The sequence below is a fragment of the Monopterus albus genome, unplaced genomic scaffold, assembly GCF_001952655.1.
Source record: "Monopterus albus unplaced genomic scaffold, M_albus_1.0 scaffold387.1, whole genome shotgun sequence".
Lineage (NCBI taxonomy): Eukaryota > Metazoa > Chordata > Actinopteri > Synbranchiformes > Synbranchidae > Monopterus > Monopterus albus.
In genome coordinates, this window is record NW_018128267.1 from 171,557 (window position 1) to 179,451 (window position 7,895).

Sequence of the window (7,895 nt, forward strand, 5' to 3'; positions counted from 1 at the left end):
TTGGGATATGCTATGTGGGTCTATGTGTGGGTGTGAAACAGGCCTTTGCTAAAATGTAAATAGGCTGTCTGGTCACAAAGATATGTAGACATCCTGTCTCTACCCAGAAGTTACAGCATTCAAAGTAAGCAGATTCTACTTCATTACAGTTGTAAGATATATAAGCAAGGGAAACAAATGTATTCAAATAACCAAATCTCAGTAGTTCTGCACAATAACCAATACAGCTGTAATATGTATAATCAAGTAAGATAAAATTATGAAAGGTAACTAAAGAGAACTAAAGGCATGAGAAGTAACTAAAGCTGATAAAGTAACTAGAGTCTATAAGACTCAAATCTTACAGTCCAAAAAGGTTCAAAGCTTCATGGGGCCTTGTTTGGACATCATTACCCAAGACCAAACAATAATTAGTCAAAAAAAAAACAAAAAACAACAACAACCAAAAAACAGATTAGCACTGGTAACTTACAACACAAAGAAAGATAAGCAGGAGAAGAATCAAAAACAGGCAGGGTTCTTAAACCTGTAACACACAATGAAAGACAGGGGCAAGAAAACAACTAAAAGCACTGGAGCACAAGAAGTACAGTAAAAACCTGGCATTACAGCAGCAGCAGCAGGAGACAGGATTTCAGTCAGTCAGGTGCAGGAAATTAGCTTCAATCATCCACAGCAGCCAGGGATTAAACTGGAGCAAAAGAGTAAGAATTTTGACCATTCTTCCTCAAGACTGCTTCAGCTCAGACATATTCTTTGCATGTTTGTTTGGTGTCAACAGCTCTCTGAGCTCATTCACCAGCATTTTTTTTTTTTTTGCGTTGAGGTCTGGGCTAGATCTCTAGTAAATTTGCTTAATTGTTTAGGGTCACTGTCCTGCTATATCACTCATCTACTGAGCTTCATCAAAATACTGTACTTGAAGTAATTTGGGAATTCATTTTACCCTAGATGATAGCAGCTGTCCAGACTCGGAGGCAGCAAAGCAACCCCAAACATGATGCTCCCTCCAATTTACTTCACTGGTGGGATGATGTTTTCATGCTGGTGTGCATCACCCTTATTACACCATAAATAATGCTGCATAGAGTAATGAAATTAAGTACAAATTTAAGGTACTTGTGCTTTACTTACTCAAAAGGATAAGCAAACATACCAGTGAACTCATGTGCTTTATATCCCCTTGATGCATGCACATCCTCTCAGGTTTGTCAGCAGGTTAATGTATTTTATTTTGATTCTAGTAAGACTAAGTCATAATCAGAAAAATGTTCTGGCACACATAAATTGTCTGGCCTGGGGTGCACTCTTCATGGGCCCACTGCTTGCATTTCATACACTGTACCCAAATTTCATTTGGTTGTTAGCGAATGGCTCCACACAGACAAGGCACAAACACTCATCTTCATCTAGTCTTTTATTGCTGCCTTCTCATTCTTCAGTGATTTCTCTGTACCTCTTTCACTGATTTATATTTGGACTCCCACCCCTTTTTTGGAGTGGACTTTTTTGTGCCTGTCTTTCAGCATCAAGTGCCTCCTTCACTGTTGTGTTATTTAAAAGTCAATAATATACAGGTAGATTTTCTTTTAGAATTTCTGGCAATCTCTTTTCCTTTTTTCCTTCTTTCTGTAAAAACAGACTTACCCAATATGTTAAACATTATTAAATGTCATTTAAAGGCAGTCCAGAGCAAGTTCAATAGACATTGGACACTCCTTAACATAAATAGTTTACCTCTAATTTATTAACTGTTATTAATTGTTATACTGCTTTGAATGATAGTGTTTTGTTTAATAACATTTAAAAACAAAATAGTCGATAAAACAATTTCTAATCAATTGACAAGATGTATATATACTGGGGCAAGCTGTCACCTGTCGGTCTCAGCGAGCATTATATACCTATAAACCCTTCTTAAGGACTGCCTTTTCAGACAGTGGCTCCCAGTTTCAATGCCTGTTTTGCAATAATGCAGTGTTATTCTCATCATCACCACCACGATGATGATGGTGTTGCTATTGCTGATACTGAACTAAGTGCAATATAAAACGCATTTTGTTTGTATTTAAAATGTGTCACGCGGCCATGAATTTCCAGCCAGCCACCGTGTGCTGTCTCTTTCTCTCTGCTGTCAACACAGGGTGCAGTCAGGATATGACTGTAGATTGCAAGTATTAGCAATTGAATCCAAACGCAGTCAACAGCACAGAGCTGGGAGGGAGAAAAATCCTAAGTATTATCTATTTTGGACGCGTATCGGAACAGGAACGTATGACTATCTCAAACTTAAAATTGTCCACATCGACTTGATCGACGTCAGGGGCCAGTGGAGCGGTTTGGTCAAAGCGATTCGTGAACAGTGGAGCGGTGCGCTTGTCTGTCGGTTTATACGCGCAAACAGAAAGTGACCACGCGAAACCGAGAATTTAGGAGAGGGTATGAAAATTACAAACGTTACTGGAATTAATTATCGTTGAGGCGAAATCTACCATGCCTTGACCACAGATGACATCTTCTGGACTGGGAAACCATTTGAAAAAGCCTGATACAAGAGGTAAGAAGAGAGCCACACTGTGACTCCGTTAATAATCCGTGCTGTGGATGCTGCCACGGTAACTTAAAACAGGCTGATACAGTGTTGTGTTGTCTTTGCATATAACCTAGCAAGAGATGTTCTAGCAGTGAATGGATTTATGCAGTACTTTTCTTATATGGAAAACTGTTACTTTATTTCAGATTGTGATGCTTTTCCCTAGTCTGTGTTCCGACGCCTTTATCATAGTGCCCTATTTGTCTTAAATCGACTCTGGGAGCCGCGCAGTGCTCTTTTAACAGAGTGGAATAGGCCATCATTGCTGAGAATTTCAATTAGTACCCCCCCCAAAAAGGATCCCAACGCTGATGTTAATGTACTGTAGAATAAGAGGTTCTCACAACACAGTGAATATCTGCTCTACAGCAGCTCCCAGTTGCCCTTTGATTCAGCTCAATTTACTGTTCCCAGAAAGCTGAAATATAGCTGGAGTGTTTAGTTAACACCATATGTGAAACATGGCTTCTGACAGTGTTCATATTTTTAGCTGCAGAGGGGAGCACCACACATATGCAGTGGCCTACATTCCTAATGAAAAAAACTTGTTCTCTGCCTACAATGATCAAATCGGATAAGCGAAACTCAATCATATTTGTAGCTTGATTAATGACCATTTTGCACATTTGTGGGCTAAACTTTGTGAATATGTGTGACCTTTATCAAGAAGACACTTCTCAGTTTATAACATTGACTTTTCCCATGCTTCTTGATTAGGTAAGCATGTGGGGAAGTGGTAGCTCAATAATGCATGGCCTTGTCCATCCCTCACAGTGGTGAGGTAGCTGCAGATGAGGATTGATGGCTGGAAGTTGTTTACTGAGCAGCAGCTTTTATTTACTTATTTATTTTTGCAGAGGACTGGGATGTATAGGCAGGTGATGTGGATTCAGTAAAGTAACAAGCCAAGTGAGGTCCTAATCCCACTGTCTACTAAGAAATGACCTTTACCTTGCATGGATTAGAGCCACACTCTAATTGACTGACCAGTAATCCTCCCAACACATTTTTAGTGCCACGCTAGAGGTGGCTGAGGTGCAGAAGTCAGAGCAGCACCTTGTCCTGATTGTTGTTGGGGAGGGGGCATTAATTTACCTTGTTGTCCATCACTGAGTTCTCAGGCTGGGTGCTACAGTGAAACTATTAATCCCTTGTTAGTCATATCTTAGATTTGCTTTACTCCACTGGTGCATTAAATAGGTTATGAGCAAAAATGCATTATTGTGAAGCATGGAATGTGTCATAATCAACTTTATATTCCAGTGTTTTCATGCTTGCTTATATCCATGCTATTGTTCCAACTCATCGTTGGAGATCAAGTAAATACTGGTTGATTATATTTCACTGTAATTTTATACTGATGACAGGTTTAGTGCCTCTCCTCAGATGTGATGCATTTCGTTTGTGGGTTAGTTTTGCTGCTGATTGTCCTTGAGCTCAATAGTGGCCAGGTTGGTCTATGTGCTCAGAAATAATGGCCTCTGTAAGGAGCTCCTGAATGGGAATGGGAAAATTCTTCTTCACCATACTTTCAGCTATTTCAGGTATCTCTGGACATCTCTGCGGAGCTGATGGCATAAATAATGACACATATGTCACCATGCTGTTGACTGACGCACACTAAGCCTCATCCTGAGCTCCATAGGGATGAGCAGAGAGCTGTGTCTCAGTCTTTATTGAGGTCTTGACACAGGCTATAGCACATCTCCATCAACATCTTCATTTCATTCCTACCACCCATCTCTGCTCGTCATCTCTTCTTCCGTCATTCACTGAATGAGCCTCCACTTCAACCTTGTCTCCTTATGCAGGCTGTGTAGAGATGGAAGAGCAGCGTTATTAACAGCTTGTTTGTTCACCAGTATCTTATGTGCTAATGAGAAGTCCCATCACTGTTAGCAGCAGGAGACAGGAGCAGCACACAGGAACAGTGTAAGACAAGTTGTTGAGTCATCAGATCATAGAAACAGCAGCAGGGATTTTATATAAAAGTATGGCACAGTCATGGACACACATGAATTACAGCTGAGCAGTAGGGCTTATAAATAATATTGTGATATTTTTAGGCTATATTGCAATACATGATATATCTTGATATTCTGAAAATTCCTCTGAAACACTTCATAAATGTTCAGCTTAAGTGGTAATGGTTAAGGTACACAGTTCTCAGTGTTTGATCACCCAATTCCCAGGGAGTGTGATTACCTAATTCCTAATGTGTCTGAGGTTGCATAACAGTTCACAGGGTTGACAGTAGGCCAAGATTGAACTGCTAAATGATTTTAGACAGTTACATCAGAAAAGGGTTTATCTAAAATATCCAACTGTTTACTTGTTACATAATATACACTATTCTCTAAATTTCCTATCCTTAATAACATCTTATGTCAACTAAATACTGTACAAAACAGATATGGTCTTAAGTGTCCAGTGACACAGCTTTCATTGGTTATTTCAGACAAAACTTAACCCTTCCTTAATGGGGCAGAGTATACTGGTTTATAAAAGTTTCTCAGTACAGTAACATCTGAGGGTTTAAGGAGGTAGCTGCCACAATAACTGCACGTTGTTATTTGGGAGGTTTTGCCACCTTAGTGTGAGAGGTTAAGCTTTATTCCTATGTCCAGGGGTTAGCATATCGTGGCCTTCATACACCCTTTAACCAGTTAATCTCAACATTTATTGATACAATATTAACATCATCCATTTTTATAGCCATTTGTGGGTGTATAAATAGCTAGTGACCTACAGGTGCACACATAGTCACAAAAGTAATGTAACACACATTCCTCTTGAGGATTTCACTGGAGGAAAAATATACCAGCTGGAATAGAATTCCTTAAAGTCTTCAGAGGAAAAGAACCCAATTCCATGATGTGTGATAAACTCAGAATCTCCAGAAAGCTAATAAATATGTTTATGCACCAATCAATTATATATTTATTATTGAGGTCATAGTTAAAGGTGGTGGTGTACTGGACTACATTATATTCGGAGATGTTCCTAAAATTCTGACCTCACATACGGTGGACAAAAATATAGAGACACCTCTACTGTAGCTCAGTATAACACTACATTTAACTATGACCAAAATAGTAAACATATAACTGAACTTATACATTTATGACAACTTCACCAAAACCTGAAACATCACAGACTAGTGATATGTCAGTTGTGAACACGTCAGCTCGCTGAGCCGGCTCCTTTACATGGATGATGAGATTTAGCTCCCATCTGAGAATCATTTTTTTCTTTCTTTTTTGTGCTAATTAATACAAGACAGAGTAATAGGATAATCATTCTGCTCAGCCATGGGCCCTCTGCACTGCACTGACTGAATGTTGTGTTAGTGTGTGTGCAGTGAGACCCATCACTAGTGATGAAAGAAAAGGATCAAACCATCAGATTAAAACAGTGAGGGGTAGCTGATCATCTAGAGCACAGAAAAAAAAACCTGAGAAGATGAGTGACTGTCATAAATGACAAATCATTTGGACATACAGTATTTTAAAAGCACAGACATCACAAAGGCAGACTATCATACTGAGCAGGGTCTACTAACTACCTTCACAGGCATGTAAATTTAAGTGCACTTTATGTTTTGAAATGTCTTTCTCAGAATTTCTTGTTGAATGGATGTGTTTGTTGCTTAAAGCTCAGGTTTTGCTAAGGGTCTTTGTTGAACTTAAGCTCTACAGAAATAGGCTGCAGTGTGGAGGCCTATTGTTATAAAAATGATGTTATTAAATATGTTTTAAACTTTCAGAACAGAGCCATGTGAGAAACTGACTGTGTAAGCCTGAAGGACATTTCCTATCTTTCATGTGAAACTCTGTGTACTGTGATATACCCGACTACAGAATGTTACAGACGAAGTGAGACACAACTGTCAACCGCAGGCTAAACATGTTTTCCAGTATGATTAGCTTCTAGGTTGCACTATCAGGGCGTGCCTTTTAACTATATATTATGCTGTGTGAACCTACCTTACTCACACAACTTTGTACCATTGTGCTGACTTGTCTCCTTGCCACAAAAATTAAACTGCTTAAGATAATTCTAGTGACTTTGTTGCTTTATTAGGGAAATTCTCATAACACCTACATCATGTCATAAGATGTTAAAAGCCTGTGTATGCAATTGCCTCATTTTAATGAATAATGTTTTGTTAAATTTAGCTTGACTTTGATTTTTGCATTTTTCCATGCAGGTTTAAAACAGTTTCAATAGAAACCATCTACTGTGTGAATGTTTTCATTGCAGGCGTGTTGCAGGGACTACTAATCATCATACTGGTGACTGTATGCACCAGAGAGTCAAAAGTGCAAACTCACCAAAACCATAGGAATGTCAATGACAGCAAACTTGACTCAATAACCACAGAGCGTATTAAGCCTTTTAAACCACCTCGACATCCATCTCACCCCCCAGAAAGGTGCTCTCTCTCCCACATCGACATCCATCTCACTACCCCAGAAAGGTGCTCTCTCTCTCCCACGTCGACATCCATCTCACCCTCACAAGCCAGGTGCCTGTGGGGGAGCACACCCAGAGGGGTGCTGTTCCTGGACTGCCTTTCCGCAGTCCTCGGTCTCCTGGAGAAAAAAAAGTTGGAGAAAAAGTTGGCACGCATAAACTTTTTTAGTTCCTCCTTTTAGGGATGTGTGTCTACTTCCTCTTTTCTGTGATTCTTGTATTTTTCACTCTTTTAGATGTAAAATCACTTCTCCCCATTCTTTCAATACAATCATTTCACATTTTATTCTTACACATTCTCTAATGATTATTTCAACAAACACACACATAAATCATCTTATGATTATCCTTACTTATTTCTGAACCTTATACCTTTGAAATATATAGGTTTATTTTGAAAATCATGCCCCATTGAAATGAATGGGGGAAATTCTACTTCAGCATAATTTCAGCTTTCAAAATGTTCAGTTCTTCAAGGACATTCATACTTCTATTCACAATTTTTCTAAACTTCATACTTTTGAAATATTTAGCTTTATTTTGAAAATGTTGCCCCATTCAAATGAATGGGAAATTCTTCTTCACCATACTTTCAGCCATTTCAGGTATCAAAATGTTCACCTCCTCAAGGACATTCATGCTTCTATTCAAAGGTTTTCTAAATTTCATGTTTGAAATATTTAGCTTTATTTTGAAAGTTTTCCCCCATTCAAATAAATGGGGAAATTCTACACTCAACATACTTTCAGGTATCAAAATGTTCAGCTCTTCAAGGACATTCATGCTTCTATTCAGAAGTTTTCTAAACTTCATACTTTTGAAATAT

At 38.8% G+C, this 7,895-nt stretch overlaps 1 protein-coding gene across 9 annotated transcripts in view; it reads left to right on the top strand.

Moving 5' to 3' along the window:
- The first annotated feature begins 2,255 nt into the window (after positions 1–2,255).
- Positions 2,256–7,895, top strand: part of lrfn2b (leucine rich repeat and fibronectin type III domain containing 2b) — a 224,279-nt gene continuing 218,639 nt past the window's right edge. For all 9 annotated transcript variants that reach the window (XM_020585930.1, XM_020585936.1, XM_020585931.1 and 6 more), the window contains exon 1: positions 2,256–2,557. The gene's annotated coding sequence lies outside the window, so the exon portion shown is untranslated. The remainder of the gene's footprint in view (positions 2,558–7,895) is intronic.